The 21,782-nt window shown below is 45.5% G+C and overlaps 1 protein-coding gene across 1 annotated transcript in view; it reads left to right on the top strand.

Annotated features, from left to right (window-relative positions):
• The window catches only part of LOC104611571 (multiprotein-bridging factor 1b), a 32,873-nt gene extending 11,592 nt beyond the window's left edge, over nucleotides 1-21,281 (top strand). Inside the window, exons 4-6 of the transcript XR_016081160.1 lie at nucleotides 1,175-20,271; nucleotides 20,356-20,563; nucleotides 20,635-21,281. The gene's annotated coding sequence lies outside the window, so the exon portion shown is untranslated. The remainder of the gene's footprint in view (nucleotides 1-1,174; nucleotides 20,272-20,355; nucleotides 20,564-20,634) is intronic.
• The last annotated feature ends 501 nt before the right edge of the window (nucleotides 21,282-21,782 follow it).

Here is a 21,782-nt window from a genome sequence, read left to right as displayed (position 1 = left end):
TGATTCCAATTATATTGTATGGCGCTTTCAGGTTGAAAATGCCCTTCTGGGCCTTGAGCTCCTCGGATATGTCGATGGGACAACCCCTTATCCATCTGCCTTGATGACAAAACCCTATACACAATGGGTTAAGTAGGATCATTATATTTTCAGCTAGCTATTATCTTCTCTAACAGAAACAGCACTAGCGCAAGTCATGGGAAGCAAAACCAGTAAGGATGTTTGGGAAACCCTTGAGAGCCTTTATTCTCCTCGAGGAACGACTAGTGTTGCCCTCGGAAACGAACTCGAAGCACTGCGAAAGAATGATCTCTCAAGGTACTTGGTGACAAGCTAGCCGCAATTGGAGAGCCTTTGACAAATTCGTAGCTAATTCATCATGCCCTCAATGGCCTCAGTCTAGAGTATGATGCTTTCTTTACAGCTATCATTACCCGAACAGATGAATTACCATTTGCTAGCTTACAAGGTATGCTTCTCACTCATGAAAATCATTTGCTTCATTTAGTAACTGCACATGCTACCTCTCCTTCTGTGAATCTTGCCTCTAAAGGGAAAGATTTCAAGAAATATAATAAAGTTGATCTACCTCAAACGGGTAATAGACCCACCAAACCCTCGAAATATAGCAATAATCCCTACCGGATTTGTGGATGACGAAATCATTCTGCTAGGTACTGTCGAAAACTCCTTGCACATATTGACAGTCTGAAGAACCCTAAACAACCACAATCCCTGGCGTTTACGGCTGCTTCCAACGGCAACAAGCAGAATACAGATATCTGGTTTCCTAATTCTGGAGCAACACATCACCTCACTTCACATCTCACTAAACTACAAATCCATACTGACTATGATGGATTTGATCGAGTCTCTATTGGCGACGGTTCAGGTTTGCAGATTGCTCATTCTAGTTTTTCTACTATTTCTACTTTATCTTCCAGATCATTGCTTATGAATAATATTCTACATGTTCCCCGGATCTCCTTCAATCTCTTATCTGTGGCTTGGTTTTCTACTGATAATAATGTCTACTTTGAATTTCATCCTCATGAATTTTTTGTGAAGGATCAATGCACCGGGATAATACTTTTTCAAGGGCCGAATAAAGATGGCTTGTATCAGCTTCATCTTCTTATTACGTTACCAACTTCGTCCCCCTATGCTTTTGTAGGTACTCGTGCTAGCCCTACGATTTGGCACCATCGTCTAGGTCACCCTACTCTTAGTGTGGCCAAAAGTTATGTACTTTCTTTTTCCAGAAACCATACTATTAGTAAATCACTTTTGGAATTAATTCATTGTGACTTATGGAGACCCTCTCTAATGACATCTGCTTCTACCTATCATTACTATATTCTGTTTGTTGATGATTTCAGTTGGTATAGTTGGATTTTTCCACTCACCTACAAACCTGAAGATTTTAACGTGTTCTTGAAATTCAAAGTTAATGTTGAATTACTGTTTGATTCTAAAATTAAATATTTTCAAAGTGATGGTGGCTCTGAATTCAAGACCTTTGAAAATTATTTTAATCATGTGGGTACCTCTCGTCGTATATCCTGTCCATATACACATGCACAGAATGGGTGAGTTGAATGCAGACATCGCCATGTTGTTGAGACTGGTCTTGCTCTTATGACTCATGTTGGATTACCTCCTAAATATTGGTTCGAAGCCTTCTCCACTGCCGCCTATCTCATTAATCGGCTTCCTTTCTTAGATCATTGTCTCCGTTTGAGAAATTATTTGGTCATCCTCCGGACTACCTCGAACTCTGTGCCTTTGGGTGTGAATTCTTTCCACATGTTCGGCCATATAATAAGCACAAATTACAACCTCACTCTCTTTCATGTGTATTTCTTGGGTATTCTAATTCCCATAAAGGGTATATTTGTTTGCATCACTCTACGTGATGAATCTTCATTTCTCGCGATGTTATTTTTAATGAAGATTATTTTCCATTTCTTCATACTGCGGATACTGCATCACCACCATCCTTGACTCCACCTCCTCCATTTGGGGCTCCTCCCCTTGTTGTTGATTCAGACACTGCATCGCCAGGTGAAGTTTCATCATCTCCATCATCTCCTTAAGATGTTGCATCCCCACCTACCACTACTGAATCTGCTACTTCCGTTTTACCACCTTCTTCTCCCTTGCATCCGATGACCACTTGGGCTCGACATGGTATATTCAAGCCATGGTTTTTAAAATTGAGCCAGTCAGAGGTCCAGTTACCGGTTCGAATGGTCGGCTCGTTCTGACAAAAAAATAAAAACAAAATTAAAAAAAAAATGAAAAATGAAAAATTTGAAAAACAGTCAAAACTATTTGAACAGTTCGAACGGTTAACCGGTCGGTTCAACGGTTTGCTGACCAAAATCAACGGTTTTGGGGAAAAATGGAACCAGTCAGATGATCAGTTCCCAGTTTTTTCGATCTGACCGTTCGGTCCGGTCCAATTTTGAAAACCATGATTGAAGCCCAATCCTTACTTGCTAGTCCTCTTCCTGAATCTAAACCAACTTGTTATTCTCAAGCTCACAAAGATCATCGATGGGTTCTTGCAATGACTAATGAGTATAGGGCCTTACTTCAAAATAAAACTTGGACTCTTGTCCTGGCCCCACCTGATAAGAATATTATTGGCAACAAATGGGTTTTTAAAATCAAGCGCAAGCCTGATGGTTCGGTTGAGTGTTTCAAAGCACGACTTATTGCCAAAGGCTTCTCTCAAGAAGCTGGCCTTGATTATGATGAGACATTCAGTCTTATTGTCAAACCAGCCACCATTCGCATAGTACTATCTCTTGCTATTTCCTTTAATTGGGATGTTCGCCAATTGGATGTTAGCAATGTCTTTTTACATGGCTACATTTCAGAAGAAATATATATGAAGCAATCAGTTGGGTTTGTTAATCCCAGATTTCCAACACATGTTTGTCGTCTCCATCGATCTCTCTATGGTTTGAAACATGCACCTCGAGCATGGTTCACAAGGTTGCGTGAATTTTTCCTCTCTCTTGGATTTCTTGAATCTCGTGTTGATGCCTCCCTTTTTATCTCCCGTTCTGGATCTGACATCATTTTAATTCTTATTTATGTGGATGACATCATCATTACAGGATCCTCTTCCTCCACTACTAACACCCTCATTCAGCATCTTGCTTCTTAGTTTTCTCTTCGTGATTTGGGCTCTATACATTATTTTCTGGGTGTTGAACTTCACCGATCATCCAATGGTTTTCATCTCTCTCAACACAAGTATATTGATGACCTTCTGCATCGAGCACAACTTCATGATGCCAAACCTCTCTCTACTCCTATGTCTTCCTCCATTCGTCTCACCAAATCAGAGGGTGAAACTCTCACTAATCAAACTTTCTCCCACAACATTGTTGGTGCTCTCCAGTACATAACCATTACTTGTCCAGAAAATGCTTTTGCTATAAATAAGGTATTTCAATTCATGCAATCTCCTACTACAATCCTGTTGCAAAGAGGATTCTTCAATATCTAAAAGGCACCATCACTTATGGCTTGCTTCTTCGACCATGTCATACGTTCTCTCTTGTTGCTTACTCTGATGCTGATTGGGGTAGCTGTCTTATGGATCGACATTCATAGAGTGGTTATTGTGTGTTTCTTGGTCCTAACCTAATTTCTTGGAGCTCTAAAAAGCAACCTACAATGGCTCGATCTAGCACTGAATCAAAATATCGCAGCTTAGCCTCTGCGGCTGTTGAGGTTTTGTGGCTTCATATGCTCCTCCAAGAACTAGGTATCTCCCTCTCTACAACTCCTTTAATATGGTGCGACAACGTGGGGGCTAAATTTCTTGCTAACAATCCTACACTTCATTCTCGCTCCAAACACATTGAGTTGGATATTCATTTCATTCGGGAGAAAGTTGCAACTAAGCTTCTTGATGTACGGTTTATTCCCTCGGCGGATCAGATAGAAGATGTTCTCACCAAACCTCTTGGTCTTCCACAATTTGAGGCCCTTCATCACAAGCTCACCATGTCTCCCCCGATTGTGCTTGAGGGGGGTGTAAACGATAATGTGCATAGCACATGCACGCATGGCACATACACGTGGAACTCCTCTTTCTCCTCCTTCACCTTGTGGACTCCCACTTTAATTTGTACTGTAATTACCTCTCCTAATGTACTTCTCTCCCTTGTAGATAATCCTTATCTCTGTAAAGGATAAACTTATCCTAGTAAGATAAGCTCTATCCCAATTAAGATTCTATCTAACCTATCCTAACTAGGACAGGACTTACCCACTCTTGTACTCTATAAATATCAGTAATGAAAGACAAACAAGGTAATTCGACCATTACTCTCATAGAAATACTCTTGCTCAAAAAACTCAAAGAATTAAATAATTCTCATTTTGGTAAAATCAAAAAGAAAAATATGGATATGATTTGGTAAGGTTAACGTACAAAAATGTTTGATTGATGACCCAAATACACTTATTCATCTTGAGAATGCCCTCCAAAAGCAATTAGATAATATTCTTATTTGTGAAGTGGTATTCTGGGCGTAAAAATCAAAATAGATTGGCTAAACCTGGAAAATATGAAGAACAATTTTTTTTTTTTTTTTCATATTCTGACACCCATCAGAAGGAGCAAGAATAAAATTATTAGTATAAAGGATGATAGTGGGGGTGGATTATGAACTCTATAGAAATGAATAGCCATTTTTTAAAAAGTTCGAAGGATACAAGTCTAAGGGAACTAATAATGTTGAAGATTTCATTAGTGATATTAATCAATGCGTATCAAATGAGATGAATATGAACTTCATAAAGGATGTTATGTCATCTATTAAGGATCTGAAGGCCCCATGATTTAAATTCTCTGTTTTTAAGAAACTCTAGAATGTGATTGGAGATTCGGTTTATGGTGCAGTACAAGCATTTTCTTAACTCTGGTAAATTAAATAGAACACTTAATAGAACTTTCATCATTCTTATACACAAATCAAATAATCCTAAAAGGGTTAATAATTTCAGGCCCATAGCTTATGTAATGTGATTTAAAAAATCATTTCAAATATCTTGGTCATTAGAGTCAAGCTTTTCCTTGATATTATATCCCCTTACTAGAATACTTTGATACTTAATAGGCAAATCACTAATAATATTATCATTTCTCATAAAATGTTGCATTTTGCGAGGAAAAATAAGGAATAATTTAGAATTATAGCCTACAAGATTGATATAGAAAAAGCTTATGATTGTCTAAAATAGGATTTCATTGAAAAAGTTTCGACTAATTTTGAATTTCACAGAAAATGGATTGAATGAGTAATGGAATGAATGTATTAGAACTATTTCTTTTTAGATTCTTATTAACGGCTCCCCAACTAGGGACATTGCTGTGTCTAGAGGTATCAAACAGTGAGACCCCTTTTCTCCATACATTTTTGTGTTATATGTTGAAGCTCTGTCTAGGAAGTTGGGAAGAAAGGCTAAGAATAATAGTAATTTAATTGGTTGTAAAATCTTCAGGAATGGTCCCTCAATTCCCATTCTCCAATCTGTTAATGATTGCATTATATTTGTAAATACCTCTATCCAATATTTTAAAACCCGAATTGATCTGAATGGTTAGATCGTTAGACCCGGGAACCAGAAGCCATTCCGGTTTTTTAGAACACTGGATTTTAGGTTTATGAAAAACTGGTAGAACCGGTCAAAACTCAACAGAACTATTAAAGATCAACCGGTTTTGATGATTCAACCAATTTTAATGACCTGTCTAGGTGGGTACGTGCTCTGAAACTTAAAATGCAAGTCTCATGAATTAACCACCCCTCCCATGCATAAGATGTGCTATATTGTACAAAAAATTTAAATATATTAAATATGTGAATAATGATCAAACCATTTCACTTCACAATCAAACCATTTAACCCATGACTCGAGAAGCATTTTGGTTTTGTCTAGTCCAAGTCTTATAATGGTGCCTCTATCAATGCTTGTCTTGAGATTAGAGATATTTTCGACAAGTTTCCTGAGGCCTCATGTCAATGCCCAAAATTTTCTAAGTTGGCTATCCATTTTTCTAAGAATAGTCCTATCAAATTGCAAAAAAGGCATTGCTAAAATTTTCGAAATTCCAATTGAGAGGAAATGTAAGACTTATCTTCGGGCTCCTTCTGATGCTGTGCGATCCGGACACTCCTAACTGGCGGAAACCTAGCTCTTATCTGGTGACGAACGGTACTTGAGGCGAAGAGGAAGGTGAAGAATTCCCAGCGAGCTTGCATGGCGGGAACACTTTGATGCTTAAGTTAGAACTCTGAGAAAATTGAAGAATACAAACAAAGAGATGAGAGTGCAGATGGCGCAAGTTCAATACCTCTTCTCTTCGAGGGTTGGGGTCTTTTTATATTGAAGATCTCCCAAATCAGGCGTAACTGCCTTTGCCACAGCCGTTATTGCCAGAGCCGAGGTGGCGGATGTGGGTAGCCGTTGCAGGGTATGGACCTGTCAGGCGTGCCACATCTAGCAGAAGTGGCAGGCACGACGCCGCCTGACAAGAGACGTGGGCACAACCTCCAGATTCGATAGGTACTATTGTCAGGCAGACCTTTTTTGCAAGTTGCCGAGCTACTTTGCACCGAGCTGCCTTGGTCCGAGCTACCCTACACCGGGGTGCTGGGGTAGCCAAGGTGCTTATGCTTGAGGCGAGCCTTAGGCAAGTATGGGCAGGAGCGTTAATGGGGCTATCCCGAAGTGTCCCCACTTCGGGATACTTCCCGTAGATCAGGGTGTTCCCTTCTCAGGAAGGAAGAGTTCAGGGCCCACTGGGAGGAGCTCGGGAGTCCTCCTCCCTTAGGGAGAATTCGGAGTATGCTAGATGTTTCTTCTCGGCAAGCTGCTACGTTCGCCGAGTTGTATTGCTGGGCTTCGACGAGTTCAGTACGCTGAGTTATGGCCAGGATGCCACGCTGAGCTGTCACGTATGCCAGGTTGTACCCACGTGTCCCCGTGCTACGAGGTCGGGCCAAATCACCCTCCATCAATTGCCCCCCACTCCCCGTGCTGGGGGTTCTGACCCAGTGCGGGGAGTCCGCGGTGTGCCGGGTGGATTTGGCTCGGAGCTCTGGCCTCCTGGTCAGGAGGCTTATTGGTCAGACCAGTTCATTGCTCGGCTTGATCAAGGGCAACCCGGGTCGCGTACAGTCTACACGCGGATGTCACACGATCTATGAACTCTGCAGACGTCAAAAAACGCGCTAAACCAATTTTGCCTCGGGGGTCGTGTAGACGGTTTTCTTGAGAGCCGTCAGATTGTCTTGATCTTGACCGTTGATGCCCGAGTACAGTGGCTATAAATAGCAGGGGTCCTGGTCATTTTCCCTCGCCATAAGTCCTCAACACTCGTCTTGATCTCACGTCTAAGGTCTCCAGCTCGGGTCAATTCTCCCTAGTTCGATTGCTTTTCCTTGGTGAGTTCCCTTTGCTTTTCTTTCAGTTTCCTTTCCTTCCAGTTCATTTTGGTTTTCTCCACTATGTCTAGCTTTGATAGCCTACTGGATGAGCCCGAGATAGGTACCTCGGCTCAGGGTGACCCCACCGAAGTCCAGTCTCACGAGGCGCAGGAGGCCTCAGGTAATCTGGCGTCCACCTCTCACTGAGGTCGGATGCCGGATAGGTTCGGTCCCTCCATTATGACCCTGGAGAGGCTCTAATACCTCATCCGACAATACAATCTACCAAGGGAGTATACCTACAGTCTTCCTACAGGTAACTTCCCATGGGAGCACAGTCCTGACGAGATCGTGATCTTCCGGGAGCAGCTTATAGCCGGGCTCCGTCTTCCTTTTCACCCTCTTATCGTAGAGGTCTTGAACCACTTCAACGTCACAATAGACCAACTTCACCCGAACTCCGTTCGTAATGTGGTCGGGACCATATCCCTTTGCTTCGAGTATGTCCTTCCTTTGAACTTAGATATTTTTTGTTCGATCCTCTCAATAAAGAAGAGCGCTTCAAGCGTTCTCCCCGAGCACAGGCGGGCCTACTACCTGTCCCCTTGCCCGGGTTTTAAGTTACTGCACAAGCTTCCTAGCAAAGTTCCGGCCTGGAAGTAGGACTACTTTGTAGTCCGGAACACTGCGGGGTGTCCCTTCCCCACTCATTGGAGGGCGGCTATTCAAGACCCCGGCGTTATCCTGGACAAGAAGACAAGGGAGACGCTCCAATCATGGGCTGAGGGCAAGCTCATACAGGCCGACTTGAGCCCGGGTAGGTTGTCTTACTTAGTACCTTGCTTAAATAGTTAGTACTTTCGAGTTTACTAATGCCAAGTTATGTTGCAGGGTCCATGGAAGAAGAGAAGCTTAAGGGGGAGAGGCTTTTCCGCCAAATGAAAGGGAGGAAGAAGCGAGCTGCCAAGAGAGCTCGCGTTGAGTCTCCGCAGGCCCCCACTTCCGAACCCGAGCTTCTACAGACTCCTACCCCTAAGCCTGAGATCCCTGACGTACCTCCAATCATCGACTTGGAGGAGATCCTACCACCTCGGGAGCCCGAGACATCGGTAGAGCCTGCTCCACAGGCAGCTGCGGAGCCCGAGGTCACCACCGAGGCCGCTGATGCAGCGGCTGAAGCTTCCGCTGAGCCCATCCGCACAGCTGAGACGGCCATTTCCAGCTCGGGGAGTCAAGAGGGAGCCTGGAGCATCCTGATTCCTTAGTGCAACCTTCGAAAGAGAAAGGGGGCAGTCTACGCCGAAGAGGTCTCCGTTAGGGTCGACCTCACTCCTGCTCAACTCGGAGCCCGGGCTGCCACCCACACAATGGTGGTAAGTTATAAAGACCCTTCTCTCTCTTCTCTTTTATCCCCTTTTTTTTGTACATCTCTTCAGTGCTAACCAATCCTCTCTGCTCAAGTGAACTCCACCGTGCACGCCTTGACCCTTCAGTCCGAGAGGCATCTGAAGCGGGCTCTAGCTGCCGAGGACTCGGCTCACGTAGCCCACACCGATCTGAGGGCAGCTCGCGACCAAATCTATCGGCTGGAGAGCGATGCTTCAGCTTAGAAGAATGCCATCGATCGAGGCGCTGATGGCGGAGAAGGAGGAGCTGACACGTGAGAGGGATGAGATGAACAGTGAGGTGAACGCCCTCCAGGCAGGCAAGGGGGCTTTAGAGCTCGAGGTGAAAGGCCTTAAGGAGGATAAAGGGGTCTTGAAGCACGAGGTGGAGTTCCTCAAGGCCGATATTGAGGACAAAACTGAGATCTTCAACCAGGCCATAGAGGAGACCAAGGTTAAGGCCGCCCTAGACTATGTCAGATCGGACAAGTTTGATGCCGTGCTGACGGAGGCCTATCGTAAGGGCTTCAAGCTTAGTAGGTGATAAGGCACACATACCCCGAGCTCGACACGAGCGCCATCACCACTTCGCGGATCACGGACGAGATAGCCCGCCAGGCCACAGAGGACCCAGATTCTAAAGAGGAGAGCGGCAACGAAGAGGTAGATGCCACCGACCTAGCAGAAGCTCATGAGGAGGTCCCGAGTAAAGATGGCGAGTCCCCCAAATAGTTTGTGTAGTCCTTGTACCTTGAACATGTGAGCTCAATTTTAGTTTCTTTTCTTTTTTACTGAGCTCATTGTATGGAACTCTCAATCAATGAATTTTGCTTTTTTGCTAAGTACTGCGCACTTCATACTTTTTCCAGAGTGACTGCTTTATCTGAATTGTTGTGTCCGAAGTAGGGCTTTTCGTCTGTCGCCTCCCCGAGCTGTCTCTCAGTGCCTTGTAGGGGTGGTTTTTATAACGTACACTGAGGTGAGCGACATAGTAAGGCATATGCCCGAACTGTCTTCCAGTACTTGACTTGCTGGCTATTCCTAGCAGGTCCAACCCGTTGTATGTCGAGGTGGGCTAAGCGTCATAGGGTCCATACCTGAGCTGCTTGCGTCCTTGGCATACTATGCACTGTAGTGCCGAAGCCCTTGGTTAGCTCGGCGTTTTAGCCCTTTGGCTAGGGGGAGTGACTTTAGTCACTCCCTCCTAGAGTCTGCCCCTGCCGAAGAGGCAACTGGGTCCTATAGTGCCGAGGTCATCGTTAGCTCGACATTTTGGCCCTTGGGCTCTAGGAGCAATTACGGTCCACCCCCTCCTGGAGTTTGCCCATGCCGAAGAGGCGACTGGGTCCTATAGTGCCGAGGTCATCGTTAGCTCGGCATTTTGGCCCTTGGGCTCAGAGAGCGACTTGTAGTTTACTCAGCTCGGCGATCATGGGTAATATTGCCTTAAGTTGACAATGTTTCATGTCCAAGGTACTTGTTTCCCTTCTAGGGTTTTGAGCTTGTATGTACCTTCCCCGATCACCCACTTTACTCGGTAGGGTCCTTCCCAATTAGGCTCGAGCTTACCAACGCTGGGCTCAGGCACCATAACTTTACGAAGAACTAGGTCTCCGACGCGGAAGTTCCACCTTTTGACCTTGGCGTTATAGTACCGAGCTACTCTTTGCTGGTAGGCCGCGGTCCTGATATATGCGAGGTCCCGTACCTCGTCAAGTAGGTCGAGGTTGGTGTGTAGCTCGTCTTCATTTACCTTGTCATCATATGCTTCTAGTCGTAGCGTGGGGACCTCGATCTCGGCTGTGATGACTGCTTTAGTACCGTAAGTGAGATTGAAGGGAGTCTCGCTAATTGCGGTCTTTACTGTGGTCCGATAAGCCCATAATACGCTGGGCAGCTCGTCTGTCCATAGTCCTTTAGCTCAGTCTAGGCGTGCCTTTAGCTCGCGGAGGATAGCTCTGTTCGTGACTTCTGCTTGACCATTTTCTTGAGGGTGTGCCACCGATGTGAAGTTCAGTTGAATTCCCATGTCTTGACACCAGTTCTGGAATTTGATGTCATCGAACTGCTTACCATTGTCAGAGATCAATACCCGAGGTAGTCCGAAATGACACACTATGCTCTTCTAGAAGAAGTTCTGCACATTCCAAGCTGTGATTGTTGTGAGGGGTTCAGCCTCAACCCACTTAGTGAAATAATCGACTACTACCACTAGGAATCATCTTTACCCTGTTGCTGGTGGGAATGGTCCGAGATTGTCGATCCCCCACTGTGCGAATGGACACGGGGTAGTAAGTTACTTTAGGTCGACGGAAGGCTGGTGGGGGATGTTGGCATGCTTCTAACACTTGTCGCATCTTTTGACAAGCTTGGTTGCGTCTGCCTTCATCGTTGGTCAGTAGTACCCCTGTCATAGAGCTTTCTGGGCGAGGGCCCTGCCCCCCAAGTGTCCGCCGCACAAGCTCTCATGAGTATCGCGGAGGACAAGCTCGGCCTTAGAGGGTCGCAAGCAGCATAGATAGGGGAGCGTGTAGGATCTTCGGTACAGCCACTCGTCTATCATGACGCATTTGGCTTCTTGACGCTCTACCCTTCTGGCAACATTACGATCTACAAGGAGGGTTCCGTGTAGCAGGAAGCTCGCGAGCGGATTGATCCAGATCGACTCTACTTGAACGACGGGAGCGACCTCCTCTACCCCCCGAGAATGCTAGGTCGAGGTAAGTTCTCTATATACACGGTTCTCATGGTGTTATCACTAGTGTTGGCTAATCGGGATAGGGCATCGGCCTCAGCGTTCTCTGATCTCGGGATCCGCTGGATGAAGTGTTACTGGAAGTTGAGCAAAGCCCCTCTTATTTTGGCTAAGTAAGCTATCATGGTTGGCTCGCAAGCTTTGTACTCACCCGTAACCTGGTTGACCACGAGCTGAGAATCACTGCAGACGACAAAATGCTTGGCTTTCACCTCGTTTGCTAGATTCAGTTCGGCTAGTAACGCCTCATACTCTGCTTCGTTGTTGGATGTCGCGAACTCGAAGCGTAGTGCATACTCCAGTTTCACACCGCTCGGCCCATACAGAACGATCCCAGCTCCAATGCCCTGCTGGTTTGACGAGCCATCTACGTGAAGGATCCAAGGCTCCTCATCCCAGTTCGTGCTTGGCCTGACTAGGAGAGATGCCGCGCTGGTTGCTACTTCACGGTGCTCGAGCTCAACCGGTCTGGGAACCTCGGGCTCGCCCGAGCTGGGGGCCTCGTGTTCAACCAACCTAGGGACCTCGTGTTCAACTGACCTGGGGGCCTCGTGTTCAACCGACCATGAGCTGAAGGTGCATTCGGCGACAAAATCTGCCAAGGCTTGGGCCTTGATAGCGGTTCACGACTTGTACTGGAGGTCGTACTCGCTGAGCTCGATGGCCCACTTCGTTAACCTTCCGGAGATCTCAAGCTTGAGCAGGACTTGCCTTAGAGGTTTGTTGGTAAGGATGACGATGGTGTGAGCTTGGAAGTATGGACGGAGCTTCCGAGCTGCAATGACTAGTGCATAGGCTAGCTTTTCTATCTCTGGGTACCTCGTCTCTGCTCCCTGCAACACTTTACTAACATAGTAGATAGGTCGTTGGACCCGATCTACTTCTCTTATTAGTACCAAGCTGACCACTTCATCACTTGCCAAGAGGTTCAACTCTAAAACATCACCCTCTTCGGGTCGGGTTAAGACAGAGACGCTGGCGAGGTACTTTTTGAACTCGTCGAATGCGAGCTGACACTCTTCAGTCCATTCGAAGCCTTTGCTTTTTATTGCCTTAAAGAAAGGCAGGCAACTGTCTGCCGACTTGGACATGAAACGGCTCAGAGCGGCTAAACTGTCGTTCAACTTCTGAACCTCTTTCAATTTCCGGGGTGGTCTCATTTATAGTATAGCCTTAATTTTGTCCAGGTTAGCCTCAATGCCGCGCCGGTTAATGATGTACCCTAGGAATTTACCCGAGGTGACACCGAATACACACTTATTCAGGTTCAATTTCATGTTAAACTTATGTAGAGTACACACTTACAAGTCTCTGAAAGGTTGCCCCAGCATTTTTCAACCCAAAGGGCATGACCTTGTAACAGTACAGGCCGAGCTCGGTTATGAAGGCAGCCTTTTATTCGTCAGCTGGATCCATCCCGATCTGCTTGTAGCCCGAATAGGCATCTAAGAAGCTCAACAACTCATGCCCTGAGGTCGCATCCACCAGACGGTCGATCCTGGGGAGTGGGAAGCAGTCCTTTGGGCAAGCTCGATTCAGGTCGGTGTAGTCGACGCACATGTGCCATTTACCGTTAGCCTTTTTTACTAGTACGGGGTTGGCAACCCAGCTCGGGTAATGGACTTCCCTGATAAAGTTGGATGCGAGGAGCTTTCCGACCTCCTCATCGACTGCCCTCCATCGCTTTGGGGCTAAGTTGTGTTTCTTTTGTCTAACGGGCCTAACAGTTGGGAGCACAGAGGCTCCTCAATAGAAGCGTCGATCTGAAGTGTCCGAGCTGGGTCCTCTGTCGATGCCAGGATGGAGACAACCTCTTTTGTGGGTGCAACTCGTTCCTCGCATTGTTCTGTAAGTCGTTCTAGCTCGAGGCCACCTTAGCTTTCCCTTTGAGGGCAGCGACGTAGCACTTGCGAGACTCAAGCTGGTCACCCCGCGCTATCCCGATTCCGAAGTCTGTGGGGAACTTCATTGCTAGATAGTAAGTGGAGACCACAACACGTAGGGCATGGGTGATCGGCTAACCTACTATGGCATTGTATGGGGAAGGGGTTGCGACCACTAAGAAGTCGTGGTTGAGCCTCACTATGCTAGGCCAAGTGTCGACTTCCACAGGTACTATAATCCTTTCCATGGACTTGACTTCCTCTCCGCCGAAGCCTACCAGGGGAGTATTTGCGGGCTTCAGGTCACTTTCTTGGAGTTGGAGCTGGTCGAATGCTGCTTTGAAAAGGATATCCGCTGAGCTGCCCGAGTCGACGAGGACACGCCTGACTTCAAAGTCGTTAATCTTTATCTTTATGACGAGCGTGTCATCATGGGGGTAGTGGACCCTGCGCGCGTCGTCCTCTGTGAAGAAGACTGGGTCTTCCATCCTTGGCCGCTTCAGGGGATTCTGCTCTTCTCTAGCGGCCTCACAAACTGATGTCCGAGCTGCTGCCGAAGTGCAGCCTGCAACAATTGAACCTCCAACGATCACATGGATAGTCCCCCAAACTGGTCTCTCTTCCGGGGGCTGCCTCTGCGGTTTCTCTGCCTGCCTGCTGGGTTCAGGAGTGTCTCTACTCTGCTCCCCCTACCGACCTGCTTTATTATTATTATTATTATTATTATTATTATTATTATTATTATTATTATTATTATTATTATTATTATTATTATTATTATTATTATTATTATTCTGTACAAAATTCCTCAGGCATCCACGACGGATGAGCTCCTCTATCTCGTTGCGGAGGTTTTTACAGTTTTCGGTACTATGACTGTGGTCTTTATGGAAATTACAATACAAATTTTTATTCCTTGCATTAGGGTCTGCCTTCAACCGAGGTGACCACTTCACATATGGGGCGTCCTTATGGAAATTACAATACACATTTTTATTCCTTGCTTCGCGTTTAGGGGTGTGTAGTCCGCCCTTTTTGCTGCCGGAGCTCGAAAAGGCTGTCCTGGCCTTGCCCCCCGAGCTTGGTCCTTCTTCTTCTTACTATCGCCCTGGGTTAAGGGCTCTATCTCCCTTTTTCTTTTCTCAAGGGCCTGTTCACCTTTCTGGTTGATCTCCTCCTCCGTCCCTATAAACTGATCCACGAGCTTGAGGAACTCGGTCACAGTCTTGGGCTGATTAACAACCACATGCCACTTGAATTCTTTATGGGTGATGCCTCGCTTGGCCGCAGTGAGCCGAACTACGGGGTCCAGGTCGGGTATTTGCAAACAAGCATCGTTGAATTGCTTGATATAGCTTCGGATGGACTTCCCTTCCTTCTGGACTATGCCAAGGAGGCTCTCTTGAGTTCTTGGGCATCTCTTGCTGGTGACAAAGTGGGAAGCAAAGACTTGCACGAACTGTGCCCAACTCCTTATCGATCCGGGTGCAAGGTTTCGGTACCATGTACGGGCTACCCCTTTGAAGATGGTGGAGAAAGCCACACACATACAGGATTCACTAGCCCTTGTCAGGTGCATCTAGGACTGGAAGGCGTCCACATGGTCGTTCGGGTCAAAGGATCCGTCATACTTATCCAGTAGGGGAAGCTTGAAATACTTTGGCATAGGAACAACAAGAAGTTCTGGCGACAGAGGAGAAGGAACTGAAAGAAGTGGGGTAACTTTTACTACACCCGAGCTTACCTCTTCCTTACCCCGGAGCTTGGGCAGATCGTGAGTGGGAGCTCGACGAGCTCGGCGGCGCCTCCGCTGCTTCCTTGCTGGCTCGGTGTTGGTGTTGTTGGCTTCGGTATTATCAAGCTCGATGGGACCAAGGAGGGGCTCGGACTGCTATTGGTAGCTGCGAACTGAGGGGCCTTGCCTCAAGTCTACAGCCAGCACCTCGAACTGGTTTTCCGCAAGTGGGAGCTCGAACTGCGAATGCTGAGGCGACGCGGGCCTAACTAGCTAGGAGGCCCCCGACCTGACTGTAGGATGCGAGGCAGGGGTTACTGGTCTCTCTTTTCCGCCATGAGACGATGCCGAGGTCTCTCCTCGACGAAAAGGAAGTTCGTTCCAGCAGTGGGGCTTAGCTTGCTGCGTGGCCAGATGCCGAGGAGGGAGTGGCTGCTGGGCCTGAGGCAGTGGGGGAAACTACTATTGATACTGATACTGGGAAACTTGGTGCAACACTTGCTACTGATAAAGTTGAAGCTGTTGGAACTGTAGCATTTGAGCTTGCATAGCTCGCATGCACTGCATCAGGTCCTCAAGCTGGCTTTGGCTGGCCACCAGAGGGATAATGGAGGGTTCTGGGAAGGTTGCTCCAATTGTAGGGGGAAGTGGAACGTTAACGGGTGCCATTGTTTGAGGCACATTCAAACTGGGAACTCTGTCCGCAGAGAGGGGGATGGTGAACTGTCCGATGCAGACAATGGGAAGTTGGGGTTGTTCCTCAGAGGTGTTTCGGTTTGCACATCGTCCGGCATTGCTGGAAGAAGCCATGAATGCTGAATTTTTGAGAGAGAGTTGTGGAAATTAGAGGAAGGCTTTTTGAAGCGTTTCCCACAGACGACGCCAAATGATATTGCGCGATCCGGGAACTCCTAGCTGGCGGAAACCTGGCTCCTAACTGGTGACGAACGGTACTTGAGGCGAAGAGGAAGGTGAAGAATTCCTGGGGAGCTCGCCTGGCAGGAGCACTCCGATGCTTAAGTTAGAACTTTGAGAAAACTGAACAATACAAACAAAGAGCTGAGAGTGCAAATGGCGCAAGTTCAATACCTCTTCTCTTCGAGGGTCGGGGTCTTTTTATATTGAAGATCTCCCAAATCAGGCGTAACCGCCTCTGCCATAGCTGTTATTTCCAGAGCCGAGGTGGCGGATGTGGGCAGCCGTTGCAGGGTACGGACCTGTCAGGCGTGCCACATCTGGTAGAAGTGGCAGGCACGACGCCGCCTGACAAGAACCATGGGCGCAACCTCTAGATTCGCATGTACTATTGTAAGGCAAATCTTTTTTGCAGATTGCCGAGCTACTTTGCACCAAGCTGCCTTGGTCCGAGCTACCCTACACTAGGGTGTTGGGGTAGCCAAGGTGCTTATGCTTGAGGCAAGCCTTAGGCAAGTATGGGCAGGAGTGTTAATGGGGCTATCCCGAAGTGTCCCCACTTCGGGATACTTCTCGTAGATCGGGGTGTTCCCTTCTCAGGAAGGAAGAGTTCGGGGCCCACTGGGAGGAGCTCGGGAGTCCTCCTCCCTTAGGGAGATTTCGGAGTATGCTAGATGTTTCTTCTCGGCGAGCTGCTACGTCCGCCGAGTTGTATTGCTGGGCTCCAACGAGTTCTGTATACCGAATTATGGCCAGGCTGCCACGCTGAGCTGTCACTTATGCCAGGTTGTACTCACATGTCTCCGTGCTACGAGGCCAGGCCAAATCACCCTCCATCACCTTCTATTGAGGGTAGAGTGACTAAATACATGTTTTAGTACCTTAGGGAGCGACTATCTAAAAAACTTGCAGGTTGGAAAAAAGTTCTCTCTTTACTCGAGAAGTTAACTCTTGTTAGCTCCACTACTTCGATGATGCCCCAATTTGTGATGAGGTTATTCAAAATCCCCAAATATGTAATTGATTTGTTTGATAACATTTAGAGGGGCTTCATTTGGTCAAAGTCAAATTACAAGAAGCCTAACTGGAATAGAGTGTATACAACCAAAAAATTAGGGTGGCCTTGGTGTTAGAAACCTTAGATTGTTCAATAAGACTTGCTCAACAAAATTAGGGTGGAAATTTCTTACTAAAAAGATAACCTATGGGTAAGAGTCGTTTCTAATAAGTAGTTAAATAAGGAGAATTTTTGGGAGGTCAAAGAAAAATCGGTATTTCATGGGATTGGAGAAGGATTATTAGACTATTGGTTGATGTTGTGGATCAAGAAAGAAACATTTGGAAGGAAAGTCTTATTAGATCCATGGTTCCAAACCATTCTTGGTACATAATCAAAACTATTTTAATTCCTTTAAATTGTGGAGAGGATAATTTGGTTTGGAATTTGACTTCAGATGGTAAGTTTCTTTATTAAGACAGCTTACAATATGGAAAGTCATATTAGTTCAACAAATTATTCAAATATTAGAGTTCTGAATAGTGCTTGGAGAATTCGGGTTCCTCCAACATTGATGGTACTTGTAGTATTTGTGGTGAGATGGAGGACATTGACCATATATTTAAGAACTATTCATATGAAAAGTATATTTGGATGGCAGTTGAGCCTAATGTCTTTGGCCCTAGGGGTGATGATGCCACTATGGTAAATTAATCGAGCCGTATCTCAAATCCTTTCTCCATCATTGGGGAGCCTTTACAAGGAAAAGAGTGTTATAATCTTATGGTTCCTTTAAAAAAATAGAAACAAGAATATTTTTAACAATAAATCCATTCCTCCTATCCTCCTAGATAGAGCAATGAATTAATTTATTGAGATAGAGAATTGCCATGACAGAGGGAGAATCAAATATGCCTAAAAGATGGAATCTGACGGAAGAACACGATCAAGAGGAGTGTTTCACACAGACAATGAAGTAGACTCCATCAAGGAAAGGGAAACCCTCCGAAGACTTCGGTAAATAATCTCATCCCAATAATCTCGAAAGTCCAATCTGACTAGCATCCTTCCATTCACTCAACGCCCTTTCTTAGCTATAAATAAGCATTTCCCACTTGAGGTAAAAGGACTTTTGGCTTTCCACTCACTCAACACCCTTTCTTATTACTTCCTCGGTTCAGACCAACACCCTTTCATTCTGTTCATCCCAACTGACCCCGTTCTCTTACTGACTTGAGCATCGGAGTGCCTATTCGGAGAATAACTCATTGGGCTCTAACCCCTTCGTCTAGTTGGCAGGACCATCTAACTGTGGCATGGATCAAATCAAGGGTTCATTAAAATAATTTTTTATGCTTCCCACAATATTGATGGTTGGTGTGCTATCGCTTATATTTCTAGGAACTATTTAGGAACCCGACCTTAAAGTGTACTACATACTATCAATGTTGTTAGAGCTTGAGCCGCTTGTGAAACCCATAATATTGCCCTTAACTTCAGAGACTCTTCAATCATTACTAAAGAGGATTCTAAGCTTGCCATCAATTGCTTAAGATCTATCACTAAGCCATGGAGCTTAACGAGCATCATCAAAGATTGTAGACATGTAAGCTCACATCTAGATTATGGATCATTTACTATCATGCTTTCAGGCAAGCAAATCGGTCCGATCGTCTGGTCCGGTCTGATTTTAAAAACCATGGTTGTTCACAAGGGTTTCATTTCACAATTGGGTTCCAATTCAAGTGTTTCATTTTACTTGTCTTTTTTTTAAACACAAAAAAATAAAGAAAAAATCGAGATACAAGCTGATTAAGCATTTAAAGTGAATTGACTTCTTATTAAAATATTTTTATAATGACAACTTAAGACATCTTAGAAAAGAAATTAGCTTTTTCAAATTTCAATGTGCCATTTTACCTTAGTGATTCAAGACCTTCAAAGCAATTCAAGAATCCTCAGTTTAACCATTCAAAAAACCTCTCCTTTTTCAAATCCCAAAGTTAATCATTATAAAACTAATTTTTTTGAAAAGTAGCCTACTAAAATGTAATTTTCTTATCATTCCATTTATTTAGTGATGCGATGAAAACAAAACACTTGTGAAATGCTCTGGTGCCAAACACCATACGCTGTGATCATAAATCCGATTTCAATTGTTTCTTGCCCATTCAAATAATGAAGTAAGGTTTTTGAACCGTTGTTGACATGGACGGTCAGACAGTTTGGCCTAGGAACCGTCTACGCAACCAATTCCATTTTCCTCCAAATCCGGTTTTAATAAAAAACTACTGAAAAAATCAACAATCCGTTCAATGGTTTTTGATCATTTTCTATTTTTTATTATTTTTTTAATTTATTTGTCAGAACGGGCAGTCTGTTCAAATGAGACGGTCAGACCATCAACCCAAAAACCGGTGATCAAAACAGTTCTATTTCTGGGTCGTTTTTTAGAGTCGTTCTGTGGACGAGTGCACCTTCCAATGAGAGACAAACACGTCATTTCATCTGTATTAACCACGAATTAAGGGAGACTTTCTCCGTTACCAGTCGTTCGGCTGGTTGAACCGACCACAAAACACGGTTTAGCTTTCTCTTTCATCGGCAATAAACACCAACCGGCGCCGGTGGCAACCAACTGGGGATTCAGCCGGGCACGACGATGATGTGTTAAGAGACATGGTTATAAGCTTCATAATGGCGGGGAGAGACACAACATCGGCGGCAATGACGTGGCTCTTCTGGTCGCTTTCCCGACATCCCAATAGTGAGAAAGATGTGGTGAAGGAAGTAGTCACGACACTTGGCAACAACGGGCAGAAATCGTTGGATTACGAAGCTCTGAAAGACTTGCCTTTGTTTAAAGCTTGCCTCTCCGATGGCCTGGTACTCGAAGCACTCCCCCACCCGCGCAATGCTCCCAAAAGAAAAAGGCAAAACTGCAGAAAAAGGCAAAAAGCAGGGAGCGAGTGAAAACGAAGGTCATCATCAACATAAGCAGATGCCACTGTTCATCTCACTAAGCCGATCCAGAGAGAGAGAGAGACAGCGATGGCGGTCTCCGTCTCATTTTTGGCCATCGTCACGTCCCTCCATCTTGTCACCTTCGTCCTCGCTGTAGACGCCGAACGTTGTCAGAGCACAGTAACAACCTACTATCTTCTCTTATTTCCTGATTTTTTACAGAACGTACAGAACTAATTAACCCCCCTTTCTCTCTGTCTGAAGGGTAAGGTGCAACCGGATGAGTACGATGAGCGCACGTTCTCCGTATACGATTCGGATGTGTCGACGGTGTACGGACTGACGGCGTTTGGTCTTTTGTTGATTAGTCAATTTTTTGTTAGCTGCATTACGAAATGCTCTGCTTTGGGAGAGGGCTCATGAGCGGGAGGAGCTCCACCGCCTGTGCCATATTCTTCTTTGTATTTTCCTGGTGAGTCTCCCAGTCAATCCCATTTTGCATTGCAGACTCCCCCATGGCTCACTCTTCTTCACTGGTAACAGGGTGAAGGCCAAATCGGACTCATTCTTCTTCACTGAGTTTGCAAGGAAGAAGGAGGAGGAGGAGCAGCATCTGTACAGTGAAATTTCAATGATGTAATTTCATGTCCAGAGATCTAATTTCTTGCCATAGACGCCGACTGTACCGTGGAATGGCCTAACGGGTAGGGTTCAAATCATCCAGCCAACACAAGAAGAAGAGGAGGGAGAGGAAGAGGAAGAAGAAGACGTACGGACTAGAGGCCGGATGATTTATCCCTGCCGCCGGTGGCTTCGTCGTTCACTGGGGCACCGGTGAGCTTGTCACTGTTGGACGTGTGGGAGTTCGAACTTGTGTGAAGAGAAAATGAAAGATTTTGTCTTTTTGCGTGTGATTGAATCGGATGAAATCAATTGACGGTCAAACCTTCGTTACCCTTACACAGCTTACGTTCGTTCGACACGTGGCCAAATATGATTGGAAGGTGCACTCGTCCACTGCACCCATGGGTGCACAGAACCGGTCTCCATCTGCATCAAATGTCCTAGGGATGATGGGAGAGTGTTCTTCTCCTCTATTGTGAGTTGTGACTTGTGAAGGTGGGGAGGACTCCCACTCCCAGGATTTAAAATTTTAAATGAGTGTTTGAAGAGAAATCAATTTCCACAGACATTTAAGGTTTCCAATCTTTTTACTTCCACTCGTGTATTTCCTCCGTTCCATATTTTTTGTGATCCGTGACGGAAGGTGTTAATAACGGTAGTATATATGGATGTTATGCGATATTTGAATGTAAACTAATAATGTATGTATGCCACGTGTTATTTGTATATAATTAATGACATGCTTATGCTACGTAACAGCATATATGAACTTCAAAACATTTAAAGATATTTAATAACAGCTGACACGTATATGACATATGGTGGCATATGAATATGCCACGTTGTCACGAGACTACGTGTTGGGGCCGTGCGACACTCGCTAGTCGAAGAGTAAGCCTATGAAGTCAATAAGAAAGCAAAAAGCAACAATAAATGTATATAAATTAGACAAAAGACTCTTTGTATTGCATAAATTGGTGGCAAGCACAAGTATACAGTTTAGTGTCGAGGGGATCTCGTGCTTAACCTTTATATGCTATTGATTCACTCGACTACATACCTCCTTT

This window comes from Nelumbo nucifera, chromosome 1 (assembly GCF_055504915.1).
Source record: "Nelumbo nucifera cultivar China Antique chromosome 1, China Antique-T2T, whole genome shotgun sequence".
Classification (NCBI taxonomy): domain Eukaryota; kingdom Viridiplantae; phylum Streptophyta; class Magnoliopsida; order Proteales; family Nelumbonaceae; genus Nelumbo; species Nelumbo nucifera.
Note: the sequence above shows the minus strand (reverse complement) of the source record. Positions and strands in the feature narration are given on the sequence as shown.